Source organism: Indicator indicator, chromosome 19 (assembly GCF_027791375.1).
Source record: "Indicator indicator isolate 239-I01 chromosome 19, UM_Iind_1.1, whole genome shotgun sequence".
Lineage (NCBI taxonomy): Eukaryota > Metazoa > Chordata > Aves > Piciformes > Indicatoridae > Indicator > Indicator indicator.
Window position 1 is genome coordinate 6,630,604 of NC_072028.1, and position 23,938 is coordinate 6,654,541.

General features: G+C 35.7%; 1 protein-coding gene across 1 annotated transcript in view; it reads left to right on the forward strand.

Annotated features, from left to right (window-relative positions):
- Positions 1 to 23,938, forward strand: part of CDH13 (cadherin 13) — a 466,549-nt gene that overhangs the window by 196,932 nt on the left and 245,679 nt on the right. The window lies entirely within an intron of this gene.

Consider the following 23,938-nt stretch of genomic DNA (forward strand, 5'->3'; position numbering starts at 1 on the left):
CCAGCACCTAATCACTTACTTTAATAATTAGGAAAGTTTATTTTCCTATTAGTGAGAAAGAAAGGTTAATCTGTGAAGATTCATTTTCTCTCCTCTCTTCATCAACAATTTACACTGATCTCATAAATTTTTGAAAGCTTTTTTCTGTCTGTCTGAAGTGTTTTTTAACATGCCCTAAAGTTTCTAAAGCCATTTCTGAACTTGTCCCTTCACATTTCAGGTTTTGAGAATTAATGATCAATAAATCTCGTTGGTAAATAAGTGAATGATAAAGTTATTTTTTAATGCCTCTGCTGTACAATTTTAAAGCAGTGAGATAATTGAAAAAGCTACTTATACACAGATTTATAGCATTTTGTTGTTGTTGTTGATTTATTTCTCACTACCCACTTCCTCTCCTGCTCATGAACAGTGATTTTTTTTATCTGAAGAAGTCTGACTCGTCCTCTGCAATTGCCTTCATTAAGTATTTTTATTGGGAGTTTAGGACACGAGTCCTGGTAACAAGACTCTTTCAGCAAAATGAGATGAATCAGGTCCTATTTGTATTTAAATGTTTTCCTAGCATCTTGTCATCTTGATTTGTTTTGTTCCTCAAATGTTAGTCAGAGAGCACAAGTGCATTTGGTGATGTACAACCATAAGTGTAAAAGCATCTGGAAGTCTGCTTTTCAAAGGCTTTGAGACACCTATCCTCAACGAATGCTTTAATTACAACAACTACAAATGAGCAATACCTTGAAATACTTTGAATTGTCATCAATTTTAAAGTCTTTAAATGTAATTTGTTTTCAGTGTAGCTCTAATTTAGGAATCCAGACATAACTATTCTGGCCATAGTCTATTGCAAGCAGTATACATGTGTCAAGTGAGAGAAAAATCAGAGATGTTTAAAATAATGAAATGAAATATTCTAGGTTAACTGCAGTAATTTACAACTGAATGCTTAACAAAACATAAATAAAAAGGTTTGAAGCCTCAGACATACTGATGGTAGAGAAGAAAGTCTATTGTTCTCTAACTAAAAATATCATAGCATTCTTTTATGTCTTTTTGATATGTCACAGAACTTCATAAGATAGGTCTTGAAATGTTCATACAAAATAGTCTGTACTAATCTAGAAAACCTTATACACCTAATTCATGCACTTGTTTCAGCTGTAGAAAAGATTGATCATCTTGCTCGTTTTACTTTATATGTTTATTGTGAACTTGTATTTATCTTCATGAATTTGTAAAAATTCATTTATTTGCCCACTTCTGTGAGGCACAAGGAACACATTTAATTCCTCTTTCACAATATGTTTGTGCTTATCTTCAGAAGCCTCAGTAGGACACTACATGAACTGATGAATTTCAGCCTCTGATGTGTGTGGATTTCTTTTGAACTTAAGCTTTCTTGTCTCTGCTCTTTTGTAATCACTGTGACGGGGCATTGCAGATGTATTTGGCAGTTGTGGGTTTTCTATATTGTTTTTCAGAAGAAAGAATACAGAGAATGGATAATTTGCATGTTATAATAGAGTTTTTTAAATGAGAAGGAAGAAGAAAGGAAAGCAGATTCAGTATCCAACTTTTGTCATGTAACTGCCAGCAGCCAGGGCTGAGGACTCATTTAGGTGTGCCGTGATGGGTACGGAAGAGTTTGTCTCATACCAGAGTGGTTTTCAAGGACTCACTCAATCTGCCCAGCCCTGTGAGCAGCATCCTTCCGAACTTCTATTTCATGGACATTCCCAACCAAATCTCTCTGAGACTGAGCTGTGGGACAGTCATATGTTACGTATAGATATAGCAATAAACATAGCAATGAAATAATTTAGATACAAGGAACTCCAATACAATAACGTGTGTGGAGGTGTGGCATAACCATCTATTTTCCTGTGTGAAAAGTAAACCCAACTTTTATTTTGCTTTCATCTTTGTTATTGGAATATTACCTTTTCTGCTCATCAAGAATGTGAAACTTTGGCTGAACTTTATGCTGAAAAACAGCATAGTGATCATTTCAGATAGGACTAGTTCTGTTTGATACCATCATGCAGTCTGCTTTGAATGTCTGAACAAAAGTTGGGTTTGCAGTTGCACCTTGAGTGTGCTATTTTCCCTTTCACCTGCTTTAGCAAACTGCCACTGTAGTTTATTCATCTGACTTGACTGCCTCTTGGTTGGAAGTGATTGCAGCACAGCTGAACTGCTTATTAGCACTTAGCTGGGAGCAGGGCACAACTGCAAAAATAGGAGAGCAAGGGGAGAACAATTAACTACTCTTTATATCTCAATTAGAAAACAATAGCACTTAAAAAAATGGGGATTTTAGAATACTTCATTAGTTAAGGGTTGGTAATATAAATCAGGAAGGAGGCGTAACAGTGGACAAGTGAAAAAATTTGATTAAATTAATTACAAAAATTCAAATTAGTATTTAGCTTAACAAGGAAATACATGCGTAGAGACTGTTCTCAATGCTGTTACTGGCTTTCCAGAATACCTGCTTAGGAATTAGATTGTTGCCTGTCCATTTGCACACCCTTCATTAGGGCATCTTGTAATTAAATAATTATCATAGACATGCTGTGCTTGATGGTAGAGGAATCTCACCTTTTAGCAGAATTTAAACTTTTGCATTTTAGCCTTCGTTCCTGAGAAAATAGTGAGGCTAAAATATTTTAATTCAATCTCAGTAACATAGGTCTTTGTGACCAGATGGCCCAGGATACAACTGTTGACTATTATCAATGTGTTTTGTTTAGCTCTTGCTGATGTAGCACAGGGATGTGATATTCAATTTTTAGTCTCTCTCCATATGTTACTTTTCTGGTTTACTTGTCCATATCGAGTCAAATGAGGTACAAAACAGTGGGATGCAGGATTATTTTGTAACTGTGGTGATAGCTTATTCACCACCACGATATGGAAATGTTTTCTAAGACTAACGTAAAAGTGGTGGTTCTATGCAGCTGTTTTAATAACGCTATCCAGACACACTGTAACTGTGGTAAACTGCATGGTGGTACTTTTCCCAGTTTGATCTTTGCACTAATGCAGAGCTCAAAGTGCAGGAAAGGATTACAGGGATTTCCAAGAAGCTCTATCTCCTCTTCCAGACATAAGGAGAGAAGAGTGTCTACAAAGCATGTGTTTTAACACAGGCTGAAAGGATTTCCTATCGAATTTACTGATGGACATATGATGAATCCATGATGTTCTTCTTTGATTTTAAGGAGTTGTTTTTCGTAACACTGAATATTTTAGTTGTTGACACAAAATATCTGGAAACAGTAAGTGACCAGGTAAAAATTGGCAAAACTTTGTATGCTCAGTGAAGGCCAGAAGACAGAAAATATTACACAGGAGACTTTGTAGGAAGCTTCTGAATGAACCTATTTGGCCACTAAGAAACGCTGCAGGGGGTGTATGCGTAGTGGTGGTGGGTTTTTTTTGGTTTGGTGTGGTTTGATTTTTTTGATGCTTGTCTATTTTGTCCTTTTGGAAGGAGAGGATATTTATTTAGATATTTTATATCAGATACTGTATATGATCCCCATTTTCTATGTCAGCTGATGGACAGCTGCTAAATGACAATTAGATGGAAAGATTGACCTAAAGAATAGCTCAGGAGTTAAAGCATTGTAGGCTAGGAAATAGGTTAGAAATCTTTAAGATCTTCGTGGAGGGTTTTTTTTTTTCTCCTCTGAGCTGTGAGTTTAAGCAAAAGAGAAAACACAGCTTGTTTGTTAATGTAAAATATGAAAAAAAAAAAAAAAAGAGGGGGAGAAACTGAAGAACTGAAGATAACTGGATGGAAAAGCTGCTGGAATCTTATTATTTTTGAGTGGCTATCTGATTGAAGCTATTTATATATCATATATGTTTCACAGAAGAGAAGTGGTTAGTACTAAAGATGCAGCTGGAAAAATGTCAAACTTCAGGCAAAAGTTTGAGAAGAAGGTGATAGAATTGGCAAGAGAGATGATCATGATCTACTGGCCTATGAAGAAAGTCTAGATGGAAGGATTGCAGACTAGAGAAGAACATGTCAAAGACAACAAATGAACAAGAACAGTGAAATAAAAGCTGAGTTAAGAAGTGCATTTGTTCTAGTGCAAAATCTGAAGAGTCTAAAGAGGAGACTAAAGAAGTGGTGGAAGAGAAGGACCTAGACAAGATGAGCATCCAAGTCTGGAAGATAACTGTGCATCCTGACTGAGAACAGAATGAGTACACAACAGAGGAGATATATTTAAAACCCTTTCCAGCCCTGGAAGATCTGTGGAACTCCTTACTGACTTCTCAGTTGGTCTGAAGCCAAATTCTTGGTCTGAATCTTCATATCAGTGACTAAAAATGATGTAGAAACAAGAGAATGTGTTTCTTACTGTGGAACTAGAAGTAGGTCTGGGGTCTACAAGAAAAATTTACTGTATTTGAACAAAAAATATATCATTTAATAGCCATTTGGTGTTTTCCAAATCTTCACCACATCAAATCTAATGGTCGGACTGCTCAAAAGAGTGTGCTCAGAAAAGAGGAGATGGTCATCAGCAAGAGTCCAAAAGGCAAGAGTATTTCAATGACAACTGAGAAAGTGGTACCATCAGGGAGGTGTTGGAATGATTGGCTCTTGGGAAGCACTTCAGGGTGTAGAGTAGATGGAATTACTCAAGTACAAAGAATTCTGGTTTCTTGCATCAAAATCTGAGAGCATTAAAGGAGAACTAAAATATGGCTATCATTCTACACAAGAAAATGCACATCTACAGATGTGGATATAGAAACACAAGTAGCAAACAAAGAGTGGTAGAAAGATGTACAGAAAAGGGAAAATGATTGTTGATGAATAGCATTTATGAAATAATGACAGTCTTAATAAACAAAGCTCTTCCTAATCCAGCAAGAAAGAATATTTGAATTAGAGAAAAATCAAGTTTTGATACTACTACAGTAAAATTTGGCAGAAATATATATGAGCTCAATTTGTTCAGCCTAGCACAGTAAAGTGTTTTCTGTAGATCCAAAGTGAGCATAGTGATTTAAAGCAAAAGGAATAGACTGGCTTAATAACTAATGGCTATAAATTTTAGCATGAGATTAGAAGAAAAGTTTCTGTTCCCCAGAGAAAAGGAATTAATTTTCAAGAGAAGTACTGAGGAGGAAATACAAAGTTTGATAAATATACTATCACAGTTGCATAATAAAGCTGCTTCTAATCCTGAAAGCACAGATACCTAGAGGATTCCTGCTATTCTGCTGTTCTTGAAAATGTGTAATACCCTGTTGAGCTGGACCTGAAGGGACTGTTGGAGATGTCAGAGTTTAACTGTTGATCTGATTTGTGGCTTGCATGAAGGAATGGCATGCTTCTGACCTTCACGGAAAAATACCAACCTACATCAGCATCGAATGTAATGAAACAAAGAGCACTCCATTAAATGAAAGGGTTTTCAATGCAAGTAGATGAATTATTAAGCTACAGCGTATTAATTTTCATTAAAGGATATGTATTTGATGTTCTAACAAATCATTAAGTGAAAAAAGCACTTCAAATTTATCTCTTTTTTTCTGAAAGGTCTCTCTTCAAGATTTATCTTTTACAGAAAAATACTGATAGTCACACAAACAATTCCAGCAGAACACATCTCTTATCTTTAAACTAACAGATTTTTAATGGACAGCCTTGTTAAAATACTCCTGTTTACTTAAGATCTTTCAGAAGAATCACATTTGAGCAGCAGATGCCTTGGAAAACTGGAAAACAATAAGAAATTGACATTATTTTTAATTGTTTGGTGTTGTTAATAAGAATAAAAGAATTTTTAAACATTTGAGGAGTACTTTCTAATCTAGTTACTATGGTGACAAGTTTGTTGGAGATAAAGCAGCTCTATGGTAATGACGGAATTAAATTTTCTGCCCAGTACTGAAATATCCAGTACCTAATTTCCTGCTTCATAACAAATCATGCTAATGACCTTAAGGAAAGCACAGAACAGAAGAGATTTTATGCTCTAAAGCTGTTCAGCACAGTATACTACAGTTTAATTGTCACATTGTTTGTGTTAACTGATCTCAGAAGTTGGTATCTTAAACTGTATTGTAGATGAAGGTAGAGGCGAAATCTGTCCCTGCCAGTAAATTACCTAGGCAAAGATGAAATAAAACCCTGGCAACATATTTTTAATTGACACACTAACTGAATTTTAGACTCAAGTTTAGGGGAAATATTTGAATTATTTTTAGATGCAGCAGCTATTTTATCTGATGATGCCCAATGTCAGACACCTTTCCGTAATGTCTTCCCCTCCCCGCTGTCCCCTTACATGGTTAATTGTAGTCATCTTTGTAAAAACAAACCCAAGAACCTCCCCAAAACTCTGGGCCTGTTCCAATTTCTTCAAGCCAAATGAACCCAGACTAGTGTTTAAGAATTGTATGTAGGATGTGATTCTGTACCTGGTCTTACTGAGTGTACTGTGAATGGAGAGTTGTGTTGACAGCAGCAAACAGAAAGCCCTTTCTAGGGTTGCAGAATAAGTTATTAACTTGTTATTCTCCAACCCAGTTCTCTGTTGTTTTTAGCAAACTATATCAATTTTTTTGGATCACTTTCATCTTTGCAAACTTCTAAGGTAATTCTTTATCTTGAGTTGACTAATGGCAATGTTTTTGTTATCCACCTGGGTATTTCTTTGAAATAATCACTTATTCCGTCCAGCTTGAAAAAAATATGTTCTTATTGAATGTATACTTTTAAGGAAAATACTGATATCTGTATTGTTAGTGGGGCCAAATATTAACAAGATGTAGGGTTTAATTCTGTAATCTCAGATTGGTAAAACAGGATGTTTTGATCCAGGATTTCTGATTGCTTAATACCCTTCATTGGCAGAATTTTCTCCTACAAATTTACTTACAGTCACACCTTCTTTGAAGCAGTATGACAAATGCAGCAGACTTACCCAGATTTACAGCATCAGTCTCCTGTGTTAATATATTACTATCAAGAAGAGGAGATCTGTGAAATGCAGAAGTCAAGGGAGAGAAAATGGCCACACAGCTTCCTTTAAATCAATTAAGATATTTATTTGGTAGCTATGGATTGATTCCTGCTGCCTTGGATGTGATCCGTCATCTGAGTGTTATACCTTCTCATCCCAATCATTTTTCTGTTTTGTTCCAAATCATTCCTTTGGTTTGTTATTATGCAAAATCAGTAGTTAGCAATTGTATAGTGTAATATAAAGCAATACCCAAATGAATGACATTTTAGGGAGAAAAATAACTTATCCCTGCCAATTTACACACTGAATACTGTAATACTGTCAACTTCGGTATTTCCATTAATGAAAGACGTTAATAAAGGCATTTTGCAGACTGGACTGGCAAAAAATTTGATATTATTCACTGTGGCTTGTTAAAGTGGTATTAAGAAAAGACGGTTTGGCAGAGCATTTCCAGAAGGAAAAATGGTATTTATTATTATATATGGCTCTTCTGTAAGATGGAGTAAAGAGATGTCACTCAGGGAATAACTAACTATTGGGTCTTTTTAGTGATTGCTAACTAATTTTAACCTTTCAGTGTTTGGATCGTGGTTTTCTTCATACATGGTCAATTATTTTGAATTTTTTTTTCTCTTGCAATGTTAAGCAATGTATAGTAACAGATCAATAGGGTAAGTGAAGGAATATGACTCTAATATCTGTAATGGCAGCTGTGATTTAACTCAATAGATATTTTTGCTTCTCCTTTCCAAAACATCTGTTGCTCTTGTCTTAAGTAGAAAACTTTTTAGCCTTTCTGGTTAATCACCTCTACCACTTTGTTTGCAACCCTGTCTGTGAAATTCGGAAGTGGACTAAGTCATGTGTAGTCTATAGAACAGAATCACAGAATGGTTGAAGTTGGAAGGGATTTCTGGAGGTTGTCTTGTCTAACCTCATTGTTCAAGCAGGGCCACTTAAAGTTGCACAGAACTGTGTCCAAATGGCTTTTCACTATCTCCAAGGTGGAAGTCTTCACAACCTTTCTGGGCAACCGGTTTAAGTGCTCAGTCACTCTCAAACTGGAAAAAAGATTTCCTGATATTCAGATGGAACCTTCTGTTTCATTGCTTCTTATTTCATTAGCAGGCACCACTGAAAACAGCCTGCATCAGCCACATCTCCCAGAGTTATGTCATCAGTAAACTTGTTGAGAATACACTCTGCCTCAACATTCAGATCATTAGCAATGATGTTAAACAGGAGTGGACCCAATATTGACTCTAGGGTACACTGTTAGTTAGTGACCTGCCACTAGACTTTGTGCCACTGGCTCCACAAACTTCCAGGGGGTCGAGCTGACCCTGACTGGCCTGTAGTTTGCTGGGTCTTCTGCATTCCTCTTTTTGAAGACAGGAGTGACATTTGATTCCTTCCAGTCTTTGGACACTTCTCCCATTTGCTCTGCTCCACCGGACTATCAAATGTGGCCTTGCAAAGACATCTGCCATCTCCCTTGGCACATGTGAATGCATCCCCCGAAGACCCATGGACTTCTGTATGTCTAGTTTTGCTTAAGCATACCCCAACCTGATCTTGTCCACTCAATGTACATCTTCCTAGCTTTAGATTGTTTCCCTCTGGTCTGAAAGCTGGTCTTGCTAGTAAAGTTCTTTCCAGTGTTCTGTAATTAACGTAGTAAGAGCATTGATTTTTGGTTTGGCCACCATATAGCTTGAATTTTCCGAGGTTCTTTATGAAGTCATGCTGATTACTGTAATTAATTTTTCTGGAATTTAAATGCAGGAATTCTACCCTGTTTATACACACACACGCATGCTCAGAGATGCATAACGGCAAATGAGAACAGGCTTGTACACACGTAGCCAGACTTCCACGTACTCTCTTCTTGGTCGATGCTATTGACTTTGTATGTGCTTTTCCTCCCATTTTAATCTATAAGATGCTGATGTGAGTATATATTGCTTCTATTGAAAAGTCTCCCCATTTCATCTGCTCTTGTGTCAACAAGTATCAGTCACATTGTTGTTCTTCCATATCTGATTTTCCTGCCACCTTACTCTCTGTCTTACATTTCTGGATAAATGAATAGACAGCAGTGAATAACATTAATGCACGTATCTATAGTCACCTATATATAGGTGAATAACATGAAAGAAATATTTATTCCACTCCTATCTAAGAATTGAAATGACTGTTAAAATATTGGCACAATTCTGCCGGCACATGCTTTTAGCAGTTTTATTTAGCTGGAGCTGCTGTTTAGGCTGAGATGTTACAGTGTTTGTAAGCCTGTCCTCACCACACAGCACTTCCATGGAGTGGTGGTCTGGTAAGCAAATACAATGATATCTGAACTTAAGCACATTGAAGCTAACAGAAATTCCCAATCAAAGTGAGAAAGGACTTTTGATCAGGTCACCCAAGCACAGACAGACAGGTTGTAGGAGTAAAAGGGACACTTGAAACAAACATGAACTAAGCTGATAATGTGCATATCAAGTTATCATTTATTTCACTATGTTTATAGGGAAAATTATTAAAGAACATTTGGAAAACAGGACTTTCATTAAGGTTCAAATTTGTCTCTTTTTTCAATATGCCAAGTATTTTTTCACTACTTCATAAGTTTTACTTTTCCTTTCTACAATGCATGGATGGAACTATTAAGCTTGCATTTTCAATTGAGCTTGCTGGCAATGAGAATGGATTTTGATAATACAAATCTTTACAACAATGAAGTCCAGAAATTGAAAGTAGTAGTGATCCCTATAATCCAATAACACGTGTCTTAATATATATTGTACTTATTAGAATTGCAAACAAAAAAAAAAAAGAGAAAGTGTTAGATCTAACTGAGTGTGGCTGGAACTTGAATTCAGGGGCTATACTAATGTAACACAAATCCATGTTCAAACTTGATTTACGATATATTCCAAGTATTTTCATGAGCAAGTGAAGTGACAGAGAGTGGCTTCCTACAAATATTAGTTTTCTTCTTATCTGTGTAATACTTCAAGTGCAATGACCCTAAATCATCCCACAGTGCCCTCAGCACCACTGATGTTATTTTCTCCTTTCTGGCATTTCAAACTGGGATAAAAGAATGCACATCCTGGAGCTACAGTTAGCCTGACTAGGCAATGAATACACTTGTGCCAAATGGAAACTCTTTCTACCTTTCAGTCTCTGCAGGTGTGAGTAGCTCTTTTCACTTTACATTGCTCTTATTTCTGTGGAACTTATAGGAAATTTGTATCCTGGATTATTTTATTTTATCTTTTTTATAAATTGATTGCAGCTCCACAATAGACTTGAAATAGCTCAGACAAGCAGAATCACTTAAATCTTTTTGTTTGTTTGTTTGACAAGCCCTTAAATGTCACTGAAGAAGCTGTTGTTCCTTGTAAGGTTAGAATAATGATTAAATCAGGTATATTCAAACAGCAGATCTGCAATGGGGAGCTTGCTAATTATGTAAAGGAAAAACTATAAGGATCTATATGAATTTTATCACCAATAAAAATTAATGAACAATACAAAGCATACTGAAATTGTGCAAATAGGAAAACATAATAAATCAGCTTCATCCATTATTACTGTGCTGTTAGGTTTTCTAATCTAAATTTGCTAAGGGTCAGTGGAACATGGAAATTAATTTCAATTAATAGAATCATGGAATTTATTTATTTTTTTAAGTCATATAGCACCATTACTGAATTTTATTAATTTATTTTCTTGTGAGAATCTTTGAGTATTTATTATTCAATATATTATTTTAAAAAGAACCAAAAATAGCATAATCATAATGCAGTCAATAATGCTTTTGAAAAAATGTGCAATTATCTGTTAATGAGAAGTCTTTAAAAACAGGCATATTGTGTCCTTTAGGGGATGACTGATGAAGGACCCTCTTTTTAAGTAGTAGAAAATTGATTGCATTTATTTTTCCCCAAGATTCCAGCTCCTCAGATGAGTTGAATCACCTCCTTGGTGATTTCAAACTCCTCAGATGAAAAAAAGGATACAGATATAGTTCACTACCAGCTGTTCTGAACATGATAGCTTCTCCATTTGTCCTCCAGGTCTTTTTCTTGTGAATAAGAGAATAAGTTTTGACCACATTTTATTATGCTGAAATCTTTCCCATGCTGCGTGGCCTTTTAATTCTGGGAACAAGTTAAGAATATGTTCACTGATCATTATTTACCTGTGCACATATATGCATGTAATTTATAGCAAGATGAAGACAAGTATAATGTATTCTAGTGCAATGTTTATTTACAGCAGAGGTAAGAGCAAAAATATTTACATTTTTTCATGTTCTTTTTAAAAAAAAAATCTGAAATTCTTATTGGACTGTCAGAGTTAGTTACATTTTCAGAAAGGAGACTGAATTTTTCCCAACAGCTCTTTAAATCAAAGACTAGAGGCAAAATACAGCTAGGTTGCCATTTTCTGTCTAATGTCTCAAGGAAGGAGTCCCTGCTCCTTGTGTAACAAACCATGTGGACACTTATGCAGCAGCTTTCAAAGTAAGAACTTATTGTCTTGGAGACCTAAGGAAATTATCTTATTGCAAATAATTTAGTAACAGGATCTGCTGTTGGTTTCAGTCATGAATTTACTGTCAGCAGATTTGGGGTTTCCTAAATCTGTGTGATAAGCAAATAGCTGAAAAACAGTTAACATCAAGAATTCTACCTCCACTGGAATTTCAAAAGATTGTCAAAGTGTTCCTCAAAACCCCCAATCTCCCTTAAAAAGTGAAAGTCTTGTAGAATTGAAAGAGTAGCCTATAAACTACCAGTAAATTTTCTTAAGTATTTCTTAAACCCTCATGTTCCCTACAAGGGATACTGTGTCACATTGCAGATGTTCTCAATGAAGGAAGGGGACAGGATTCTGAAAGAGTATCTCAAACTGAAGTGTCAAAAGAAATGGGTGCAGAGCAAACCAGAGAAATTAATATTGTAGAATAGTAAAGATTAAATTTGAAAAGAACCTCAAACAGGGAATTGCTAAATTCCTAAGTGTGGCATGTATTGGCTCACATGCATTGGCTTCACCTGCACTGGAATGTAGGTGCCACACGGAATCATAGAATTGAATCATAGAATTGTTAGGGTTGGAAGGACCTCAAGGATCACCCAGTTCCAACCCCCCTGCCATGGGCAGAGACACTTCACACTTGACCAGGTTGCTCAGAGCCACATCCAGCCTGGCCTTAAAAACCTCTAGGGATGGGGCTTCCACCACCTCCCTGGCCAACCTGTTCCATACTGCCCATCCTTCTGAAAAAGCACCTAAGGAATCCTTGAAATGCATTAGGAACGCAGACTACTGAATCCCAGGGGAATCAGTCAAAGCCAAGCTGTAAGTGTCACTGAAATAGAGAAATGTTTGGGTGATTGTGAAGTGAACAGTCGACACGACTCTTTTAGAGGGAAAGCATATCTCTAAATGTATTAAGATCTATGAAGGAACCGAAGGTGTAGGTAAGTCTGTTCACTAAACCATACTTGGAGTCCTCTACTAAGAAGGAATGCCTTCTTTTGGCCAAAAAACATTGAAACATCAGTGTGGAAATAGATTTTCATAGGGAAGGTTTTTACCAGTGGATGTTTTGAAGAATCTATACAGCGATTTGTGATGTTTAACAGAATGAAAAAAAAAAATCTCAAAAATGGGACAGTGAAGTGACAAAGTTTGCATATCATCCAAAATGATTCAAGAGAGTGACAAATAGTGAAAAGATTATAGTGTTGTAAAAAGATCTAACAGTGCTGAGTGACTGAGTTTGCTGATAACCACAGATTAATCATATATAAAATTCAGGAGCTGTTCTGAAAGCATTGTTGAATTGTTCTCTGAAAAAGTCAATGCAGTCCTCAGCAGTCACCAGATGTCAGATAGAAAGTTGAACTTTGTGTTCTTTTTATGCCATTTTAGAAAGAATATAGTAGATTTAGAGAAGCTTCAGAGAAGGCAAAAGTAGACAATCGGAGGTAAGAAATTAAGAACAGGACTTGTCATACTGGAAAAGAAACAACTAAGGATGGATATGATAGTGCTCTGTGGATTGAAAAAAAGATTATTTCTGTCAAGCATTGTGATATTTTAGATATTGTCAAAAGATCTAGGGTGGAAACTAAAGGGTATGATTCTGATTGTTTGGGCTCTGGTGCTGGTACAGCACAGTATCAGTCATTGTTAAAAGGTAGAATATGGGGGCAGATATATCCTAGGACTGACTTACAACTGTCCTTGTGTGATGTGCAGTGCATGGCTCATTTCTGAATTGCAAACCATTTTTACCATTCTTGGCAAAGATAACTGCAAAAAGATCTCAGGGTGGCTGCACAAAAATTTCCCTTGCAGTTCTCTATTCCCACAAACCATCTCAAGTTTAAGTTTTTATTCTTCTAAATACAATATATATCATGCAAATGTATCTGGAAAGTAAAGAGAAAGGGTGAAGAATGTCTGACTCATTATTTGTAGTCAAATATTGCTTTATTATTTATAGAGTCTTTCTGCATTTCAAAAGCTTGTAGGCAATGCTAGAAATAAAGAAAACACTTCTGAAAGCAGTGAGATTTGAGTTACTAAGGCCACATTTTCAGGGGAATTTAGGTGCCTCATTTCCTTCAGCATGATAGTGTGCAAACCAGTCAGAAAGAGGAGTTAAACAGTTATTTCTTCTGACATTTATGAGCATTTAGGCACCTCCATCTCTCCTATAATACAAAATGGAATATTATAATGCCTGATTATTGAAACAGGTAGAAAAACAGAGTGGTCAAGAAGAACCTCTGTGTCTTCCACAGTACACCTTTCTGTGTAGCCCCCCCAAAAGCCTCTGGAGACGTTCTATATGGTCCTAGATACTGTGTAGTTCTTAGAAGGCTCAGAAAGTAGTTCCTTGTCTTTACTGTGACTTGAAGTCCCTTGGAGAAAAGGGATGTCTCTCTGGTTCCTTTCTGCTATTCACATGTGTGATGCTGGGCTGACATTTAGACTGCTTTCAGGTAAACCTGTTAGCTCTGCAGAAGTTGTCCTTGAGTCTCGTGAAGCTAGGCTTTTTAACTGGGAGATTTCAGGTTTCAGTTCTACTTCTTCCTCTACAAGGCACTAGAGAAGGGTTAAATTTGGCAACTGAATTTTCTAATATTTCTTTTCTAGTTATATATATTTCCTGTTTCTCAAGGAAATAAAAGGCAAAGGGATGCTATGTGTTATGAATGAGAAAACTAATACCTAGATTTCAGTAAAACATGGTGCTGTGATAGGTAAACAGAATTTAATCAGAGAGAATATACCTGACATCTGTGAAATACTGTAGCACACCAGCAACTCTGTGTCAGTGTATGGCAGACAGACGTGTTGTGCTGTAAGATGATTCAGTTCCTTTGGTTTGGTGTGAAAAATACACAGTGCAGGCAAATGACAGTGCATTACTCAAGCCTGTGGCAGTAATGGGAATATATCCTTAGTCTTAACCCTATAAATTGACAAGTTTGTAGGTTTACATTTCTGAACATAATGCTGCATTTAAACTGTGCTGCTCTCTAAATTTGGTTTAGGGCTGATGTACTGTTATCAGCTGAACGTTTCAAAGGTGCTCCAAAGTGCTAGATCTGGAGAAGTAGTCCTAACTGAGGAGAGATCTGTTTTCTTGTGTATTGATTTCTTTGTCTGAAATTGAACTGAAGGATTTCTAATTGAAAAGACCTGACTGTCCTTTCTAAATATCACTTTCAAAATCGTCTCTGCTTTTCTTGTTAGCTGATAATCCTGGGTCTGTTTCAAGATCTTTCTGTATTCTAGACACATAAAGCATAGCCTTAGGGACACACATATGGAGGTGATTTTTATTATTAATGAAATTAGCAGACAAAATGGAACTATTTTTCTAACTCCATGATGTGTTGTTGACTAATTTCCAAAAAGTAAATAATTGCTGATACCATTAAATATTTTATTATTTTTGAGAATGGCAAACATATTCCTGAAGCCTTAACTTTCAGTAAAAATTAAATAACAAAGTCTGATCCTGTGGAAATTAACTTGCTTCATTATCCTAAGTATTTGATTTCGATCCATAAAATAGAAGAGAAAAAGGCATATTTTAAGTACATTGCTGAATTCTTTATGAAGATGAGTGCACTCTTGTGCCTTCATCACTATAAGTGTTAGAACATTATTTCAGAGAATCTCCAAATATTTTTATTCTATTTTCATATGAGACTCGCTAATAATCTGATAAGTTCAGACCTTTTTTTTTTTCCCTGCATAAGGCAAACATTCCATGTTTTTGGTTTTGGTTTTGTGTTTTGTTGGTTTTTTCTTTGTTTGGTTGCTTGTCGGTTTTTTTGGCTCTGGTTTGTTCTGTGTGATTTTTTTTTTCTTGAATGTCTTTTTCTATTCTATTTTTTTTTGCATCTCAACAAAAGTGTTAAACTGATTTCTTTTCTACACTAATAGCTAAATTTACCTTCTGCAAGATAGAGAATGCATAGCCACTATCCACCAAACTGATATATGTAGCAGTTTAATAATTTAACAGCTTAAACATTCACAAAATCTTACCATTGGCTTTAAATTGTGATTTTTGACATTGAACAATGTTATGGTAAGCATTTTTATGTGACTGGAAATCATCTTGCTTTTCAGTTACAAAAGATAATGCTGCCACAGTTAAGGTAAATATATTCCTGTATTTAGTCACAAGTGGATTAGGAAGTTTAGAAAGGTTTTGTTTCTTCCTTTTTGGGAAAAAAGTGATGTATTAATTGGTATTTGTTTAACAATAAAATAATTGTAGGCAACAGAAATAAATTGAATCTTTTATTTAAAAAGACATGTTTTAAATTTACTCGTTAGTATCAGTCTGTGAATTTATCAACCATCATTCTTTATGTAGTAATAGCAATTGGGATACTTAGGATAATACTAGATCAGTGCTGTTGTTGTAATAGACTTATAGAATGGTGTAGATTGGAGGGAACCTTAAGGATCATCCAGTTCCAATCCCCTGCCACATACAGGGACACCTCCTACTATACCAGGTTACTCATGACCCCATCCAAGCTGGCTGTAAACATTTCTAGGATTAAAATCTGTATCTTAGTATATTAAAAAGATAGTTAATAGTGCTCATATATTCTCTTACAAATTGGGCCTTTTTCCACAGCACAGAAGCTCTGCTAAGATGAGGTGAACTTTATTACTTCTTTGTGCTTTACTTCCTCAGTGGAGCACTTGTACTTTGCAGTACTGCAAGCTTTGATATGAGGTTTGGTTTAGTGCAGTGAACTGAAGCAAGGATTCATATCAGTAGCTGTGAATTCTGAGCATGTATTTGACTTGATACCTGCAAGCTTCTAGGTCTGTTATTTCTCTTCCTGAGTTGTACAAACTGAAGTGAATCTCCTGAAAGGACATTAATGTTTTCATGCACATACATTAAACTGTATCCTAATATATAGATGCCAATTTTTGAACACACATGCATGTGTTTGTGCATGCATATTTATATAAATATCTCTGTCAATAAAAGGAAAGACTAAAACAAAGATGACTTTGCTGGGAACAAAGACATCTTTTGGCTTGCTGAGTCAGCTTCTAGTTTTTTTGAGGAAAGAAATTCTAAAAATTGAATGAATTATCACACTAACCTGCACTGACTAATTTTTGTATAAATTCAGTTTGGGTAGTTGATATTGTTTCAAAATGCAAGTTGAGAATTAAGTATACTGAGAAATCTTGATGCAAATAGACAATAAAATATTCATATCTGTGATTTTGCTGGAGAGAGTCCTTTTGAAATCTGCAAATGGGTGAAGACCTTTATACAATGTACGCATGGAGATAAGTTCATGGTGGGTACCAGTAAAAGAGCCATGAGAACCATGACAACTACCAAAATTTTATGATTACACTTGATCCATTTGTGAGGTCTTAGAAATTTAGCAGCAGGTTTCAAAAGTACACTCTAAAGACCTTCTACATTTTTGTCAAGTACCTTGGAAAGAAGAATCCATTTTCTGGGACTCTACAAACACCTTCAGTTATTGTTTAGCATGTTGCATCTAAAAGTGCAGCATAGTTTTATTGAAAACTGTTGAGCAGAAATAAATTATTCTGGAATAAATGGCAAAAAATCCAGATAAAATGTTAATACCTGAGTTTTACTCTTCAATTTTTCTATCTACTCAAGTAATGATTCTGCTTCATGTATTGATTACTGTCTTTACAAACATCAAACAAAACTTGTTCTGGTAGATACTCCAGTTGTAGTTTTAAAATATTCAAAGTGAGTTTAAAATATTCAGATTTCAAAGTTAGTATGTGTAGGTTTTTTACCAATATTAATATTAGTAATAGTTTTAAAACTACCTATTTTTATTTTTTTTAAGTCATCAGTTCTATCTTTTACTTGATACACTGGTTCTGTTTCAAACTAGAAGCAGTCATATTTATCAAGGTGTAGTTACAACTTTTTTTTGAGTATGTAACGTTATCACTAGCTACAGCCACAATGTGTTAGATCTCCAAACACAGCCTGAGCAATGAAGGCCTGAACAAACAGAAGTTAAAAGAGATTTCTTTTATTGATTAATAAACTTGAAGATGGTCACACTATGTCCTGCAACACCAAATTGAAACTGTTTACTGAAACTAATTTTAAAGTGTACTGAAGTAATGAAAGTAAATAAAGGAAAAGAGAGAGGTGGTGAAACAGCCTTAAAGATTGTTCATGGGTATTTGTGTTTTGAGTTTCTCTAGTTCTTTTTCAGGTTTAGACTTACTGCTATCTTTTATGGCTGTAAGTGCAACAAAAATAGCTCCTGTTATGTCTGACTGTTAAAACATATATTTTATAACCACTGGCAAAATTACTTAAGGGTTTTTTGATAAAACTGAGTGGTGTGTACTAATAGTTTCATGTCCTAGTATACTCTAAATTCTCTGCTAGGCAGTAGAAAGTTCAGCACTGAGGAATTTGAATGGGATATTGGACTCAGCCATACAAGAGATCAGGCTTAAAGACAATGCTTATTTTTCTGAGTTGTAATTTTTTCAGTCTCATTCAATCTTTTTGGTATTTTTGTTTCAAGCATTTGACATATTTGGGGAAGTCATTTGTGATAACCTGTGGTGCTGAGACATGTTACTTAGCTAGAGTAGCTAGGGTTGATTTTCTGGCTTCCTGTTATATAGCTTTTCACAGTGTAGAATTGTTGGGTTTTTTTTTTTTAAATTTTAAGTTACTACAGAGTCTTGTACTTCCAATTTTATTAAATTTAAGAGTTGTTCTTAGTCCAGGTTTGTCAAATACAGGTATTGTTTTGGAAGGCTGTTTCAGGTATTGTTATTAACTGAGCATCTAAGTCTACAGCTCTGTAGCACAGTGAAAGAACATTAAATTTAGATAACTTTAAATTCTAACTTCATGAGGAGAGTAATGATATACCTGGAGGACATGCTGGACAGGAGCATACCAAATGCACTATTGAAACTTAATTGTTTCATTATTCAGGAGATCTCCCAGCTTTTAGAAGTTTAAATCCAGGTTTCAGATTCTGCATTTTGACAATGACTGGTTTGGAAATTGTGTGTCCTTTTCAGTTAATTTCATCTTGATTGAATCCATAATTTTCTAGCATGGTTCCATGAAGTGATATGCATATAAAACTGCATTGCAATTATATAGTCGTCTGAAAGCTTCTTAAGTGATAGATGTAACTGTCACTAATTACAGCTTTATCCAGATATTTGTACATTGGAACCTGTACTTGGGTGCATTACTTTTCTAATTCTAGCAAGAGTCAAGCATTCAGTAAGGTTAAAAACTAACCTTTTAAGAATGGGAAAGTGAGTCCAAGTTGGTAGCAACTTTTTAATCATAAAGTGGTAATATTTGTGAAATGTACTTTGGATGTTAAACCTTTATCTTGGGGGAAAATGGGGGAAAAGAAGGATGAAAAGGAAAAGAACAAACTAGTTATTAAAATGCTCAAAAGAGAATACTGAAGGTTTGAATCACCATGCTCTGTTGGTGACACTATCGTTAATAAAACCAAATAATTTCACAACTCCGTGGCTGGATAAACTTGGAATCCGAAACTTTACTGAGAGGCGAAGTCAGCTTATGGAATCGCTAACAAAATCACTTCCAATCAATGGTTTACTGTTACAAATAGGGTGATCCCAGACTGGTGTTAAAAAGGTTATCAGCCCCATCTGGAAATTAACAACTAAAGAAAGCTAGCATATCCTTTGGTGATCGAAGGGAGCATGAAGAGGTGAAATTCCCATAAATGCAGGAAAAAATGTTGCCTGGGGCTGCCTGAGCCTTGGTGAATGAGGTTACTTTTATGCTGTAGTGAGCACTTGCATTTCCTGGGGGTTTTTGGCAAACATGATGTATGTGGAGATCCTAGACTTCTACAAGGGTTCCCTGGCTAGGCAGTCATGCTTGCGGCACTCTGTGCAGTAAACTGACTTACAGCTCACTCAGCAAAGAAATATCTATTTGAGACTTGGAGGTATTAAGAGATTTGAAATACTGTCTAGAGATAGCAGTTTCACCAATCATGTGGGGTTTTTTTCACCTCTAGTTAATGAGAGTTCAATTCATTAGATGTACAGAGGCAAAAGCAATGTAGCTCAACTGACAGTGTTTGCAAAGATGAAAAAAGAAAAGAAAGATGAAGAGAATATAATATTATTTTTTTAAGGGTGTGGGGAAAGAATGTAAATTTAAAAGAAAAAAGGAGCAAAAATTTCTCAGAATCAAGTATTTTTGCATCCATTGATGTACACCTTTAATGACCTAGGGAGGAAAGGAGCCCAGGTTCGTGGCAGTAGTTGTGGGCTTGAATTTGGATTATTGCCTTTTCACACAGACAAGCAGAACAAGGCTTAGGGTCAAGACTTGGGGTAGGGCTTGGGGGGTGTTTGTCAAGAGTTACTGCATGTTGCTTGAGATGTGCTGAAAATGTAGGCTTCTTTTTAGCTTCTCACAGATTAAGGACACGCTGACTTAGCTTAAAGCCTTTATTTGATCTTAATTCAGGCCCAATATTGTACTAAGTGTGACTGGAACTGTTGTTTAATTGCATACAGTATCAGAGAATCATAGAATTTTTAGGGTTGGAAGGGACCTCAAGGATCATCTTGTTCCAATCCCCCTGTCATGAGCAGGGACACCTCACACTAGATCAGGATGCCCAGAGCCACATCCAGTCTGGCCTTAAAAACTCCAGGGATGAGGCTTCTACCACCTCCCTGGGCAACCTGTTCCAGTCTCTCACCATCCTCATGGTGCAGAACTTCTTCCTAACATCCAATCTGAATCTACCCACTTCTAGTTTTGCTCCATTCCTCCTAGTCCTATTGCTACCTGACATGCTAAAAAGTTCCTCCCCAGCTTTCTTGTAGGCCCCCTTTTATCGTTTAAGCTGTTACTGTAGATGGGTCAGGATAGAGCTGAACAGTGTTTTTTTGTTAGAAATGAGGACAAGTCTGATAAAGCTTGTCTTTGCCACCTTGAATTCATTTTAACTCACCCCGTTCAAGTTATGCATTCAGTTGTATCTGAGTTTCCAATGACTTATATTTTGTATATTTTTACAGCAAAGAATAAGAATGAAATTGGAAGTAGAGTAACTTTTTTTTTTTTCTTTTTACCCTAGGGCTATTGCAGTTGTATGTAGGTAAAATTGTTGTTCTGGTTTGTGATGACATTAGCTGTTAAGGCCAGTATCAGAAAACCAAATTATATTTACCATTCATGAATTGAAGTTAAAATTTTGGCTATCTTTTCTGATAAGTTATAACTACTTACAACTCTTTTGAATTGACCTCTAATGGTCAATCATTTTAGATAAAAAAACAAGCTGAACCCATTGTTAAAAACTCAGATGTGTTTAGGGGATGAAAATTGAAATCCCTTTTTTACGGCATAAAGCATCATGGAGTATTGTTACCAATAGAAGTATTAAGCACTTCATCAGATCAAAATGTCTAAAGTTTTAAATATCTGAGATAGCCATCAAATACAGTTGACATCTGTCCTTGACAGAAGTGCCAGCATCTGCTGAGATGCAGACCTGTGACCTCTAGATAAGTTTCTATACACAGAAAAATATTTATCTTCCTACTATGACCTTCCATGTACAAGACACGAGCCATGGATTTGTTTCCTAGGGAACTAGTGACTGAGGAAAATCTATAATTAGATCTGTGGGTTGTTTGCTACAAATGGGAATTGGGTGCTAAGCAGGTTCTTAAAGCACCAAGAAGTATTAAATTGACTTCATGTAATGGAATCAAAATTTTTCATCATGATATTTCCCTTTTAATATCTTCAATTAAAATTTTTAAATACTTTTGATAAAGTAATTATGCCTTTAGGTTCACTTTAACTGCAAAATGCTTTCAAAAGTCAAGACACAGCAGGTTGCTAGTTAAAGCAAAAATAAAATTAGACACCATCTTCCAATATATTTCTTCAAATTAAATTGAATCTTAATTTTCAAGAGTGGTTTTAGGTGAATCATTCTCTCCAGCTCCACTTTTCTCACTTTAATACTCTAGTTCCTCAGGTTGGTTCTGCAACTTCACTGTCATATTCTACAATTCCAATTACTTTACCCGGCTGGAAGTTTCCACTTAATCCAGATCTTGATTTCTTTCTTTGCTGCTTGCATGGATCTAAAGATAACATTGGTAGCTAAGTCCTATGGGCAGCAGTTGTAGCTGCAGGGAGAGGAAGCAAATAGATTTTTTTATATTATCCACACAACCCAGGGCAAACTTCTCTAGACCGAAGCAGCAGATTATTTTGGCCTGGGCACAATGCAGCTGGGTTGCTGCTGTTTCTTGCAGTCTGGTGCTAGACCAGAATATGTTATGCTTCCTTGGATGCTGCCAAAGTGGTCTTGAGAAATAAATTCAGACTTTGATCTTATTTGGGGTAGATAATGCTGTGAAATATCTGGGAAAATGTACAGTAAATTGGCACTGTTCTCCTCATTCCTCTCACTTCTTGTAGATATATCTACACATGTGGTGATTACACATTATGTATTCTGTCCTATGTGCTGAATTTCTGAAATTAGAATCCATTAAATATTGCAATGATGTTTCTGCCTTTCTGCAGTTTTAGATCAGTGATAAGTTTGCAATAATTCACCTCTATAAATCCAAGTAATCCTCTTTTTTTTTTTTTTTTTTTTTTCCTAAAGGGCATCTCTTGAGGACTTCTTCATTTAATATTGTCAATCACAGTCAGCTTTTTCCTAACAACTAACCATAATATTTGAGCTACTCTGTCCAGCTGTCACTCAGGACAGTGGCCCTCAATTCCTTCAATTGACAGGGTTTGTTGCAAATTAGTAACTTAAACAGCAATTAAAATGTGGTGATTAAATGAGTACTGAAGGGCCAAATCAACCAGCAAATAGCCACACCTTCAATAACAAGCTGCTCTTCTAGGTCATTTTCCTTTGAGATTACAAAAAACTGTGTTTATAAAGTCCGTGCTCTCACTAGGGGGGAACTGTTCTGCGCTGAATCCCCAGCTTACAGACAGCTGTGTGAAATCAGCTATTTCTTAGAAAAGAGGGATGTGAAAATTTATAATGAATCTTCTTGCTCCTTATACATTAAGAATAACAGGAAGCTAAAGAATTAGCTGCCACAAAGGATAATGCACATCTTGATGTGTTCACTGAATTACTTCAATCTATGAGCAACTGCTCACTGCTAGACATTTATATAGGTTAATCCCTCGAGTTTGGTGCAATTGTAGGTGAACTCTGCATGGCCCAGTGCTTCAACTGATTCTTCAAGGGAAATTGCTGCATGTGTCCAGATATGGTAATGAATTCCAGATTAAGAGGATCCACTGGTGTGCAGTACTGCCCCATGAATAAATTCATTTTGTTCCATTTGGACACCTGTGCGTCCTACTACAAAACTGATCTGAATTTTGTAACAGTTTACACATAATTACAATTAAAAAAAGCCATTATGTTGAGAAGATTCTTCAGCTGAGTATCAAATATCCAATCTGTGTCGATTATTCTAAAAAGACCTCAAATAATGAACACTAGTGGTGAAACAACTTCACTTGTTTTTAATGTATTGTGTCATTTTCATACATTAAGATTTATTAAAAAAAAAACTATGGAATTTATTAACTTTGGCAAATTTCAGATTCAGAGTTGTTTTTATTATAGCTACTAAAACACTGCATTTGAAGTGATATAACAAAATAATAGCTGATATAGTAGCTTCTACAGGAAGCAGATCCCCAGTGCAACAAAATACTTAACTATAGCACCTGCATTTCAAGCAATAATGAGTTCTAGTTCCTTCATGGACATAAAGGTCTGAATATGGGACCTGATAAGTGTATTCATGCATTTTTATTTGGATTGCTTCAGGCAAGGATCATTTGTACCACTTGCAGCCCTCAGTCTGTCTTGCGAACATGCATCAAAAATACTCTAAAACCATATGTTTTAATTCTCACAATATTGTTCCTGATTCTCTTACTACCTGAAATGTTTTCCTTGAAAAAACCCATAGTATAGATGTTAAAAAAAAAAAACAACCAACCAAACAAAAAACCTTGAGAATATTGGTGTATGGCTTTTCATTTTCATAATTCATTTAACTTCAATTCCTGGTTATATTTTTTTTTTATTCCCATAATATATCGCTGATAGTTAGTATACGAGTTTCCACATTCAAGGTACTAGTACGGCCACTACTCCATGCTTCAGAAATTTTATACAGCTCTTAAAAAGCTTCAGTTTGCAGATGTACATTATTTTGCTTTCTTACACCCAATAGTGACTTATTTACATTCTCTAATCTTCTCGGCTCTAATTTTGTGAAGGAAAACTAAAAAGACA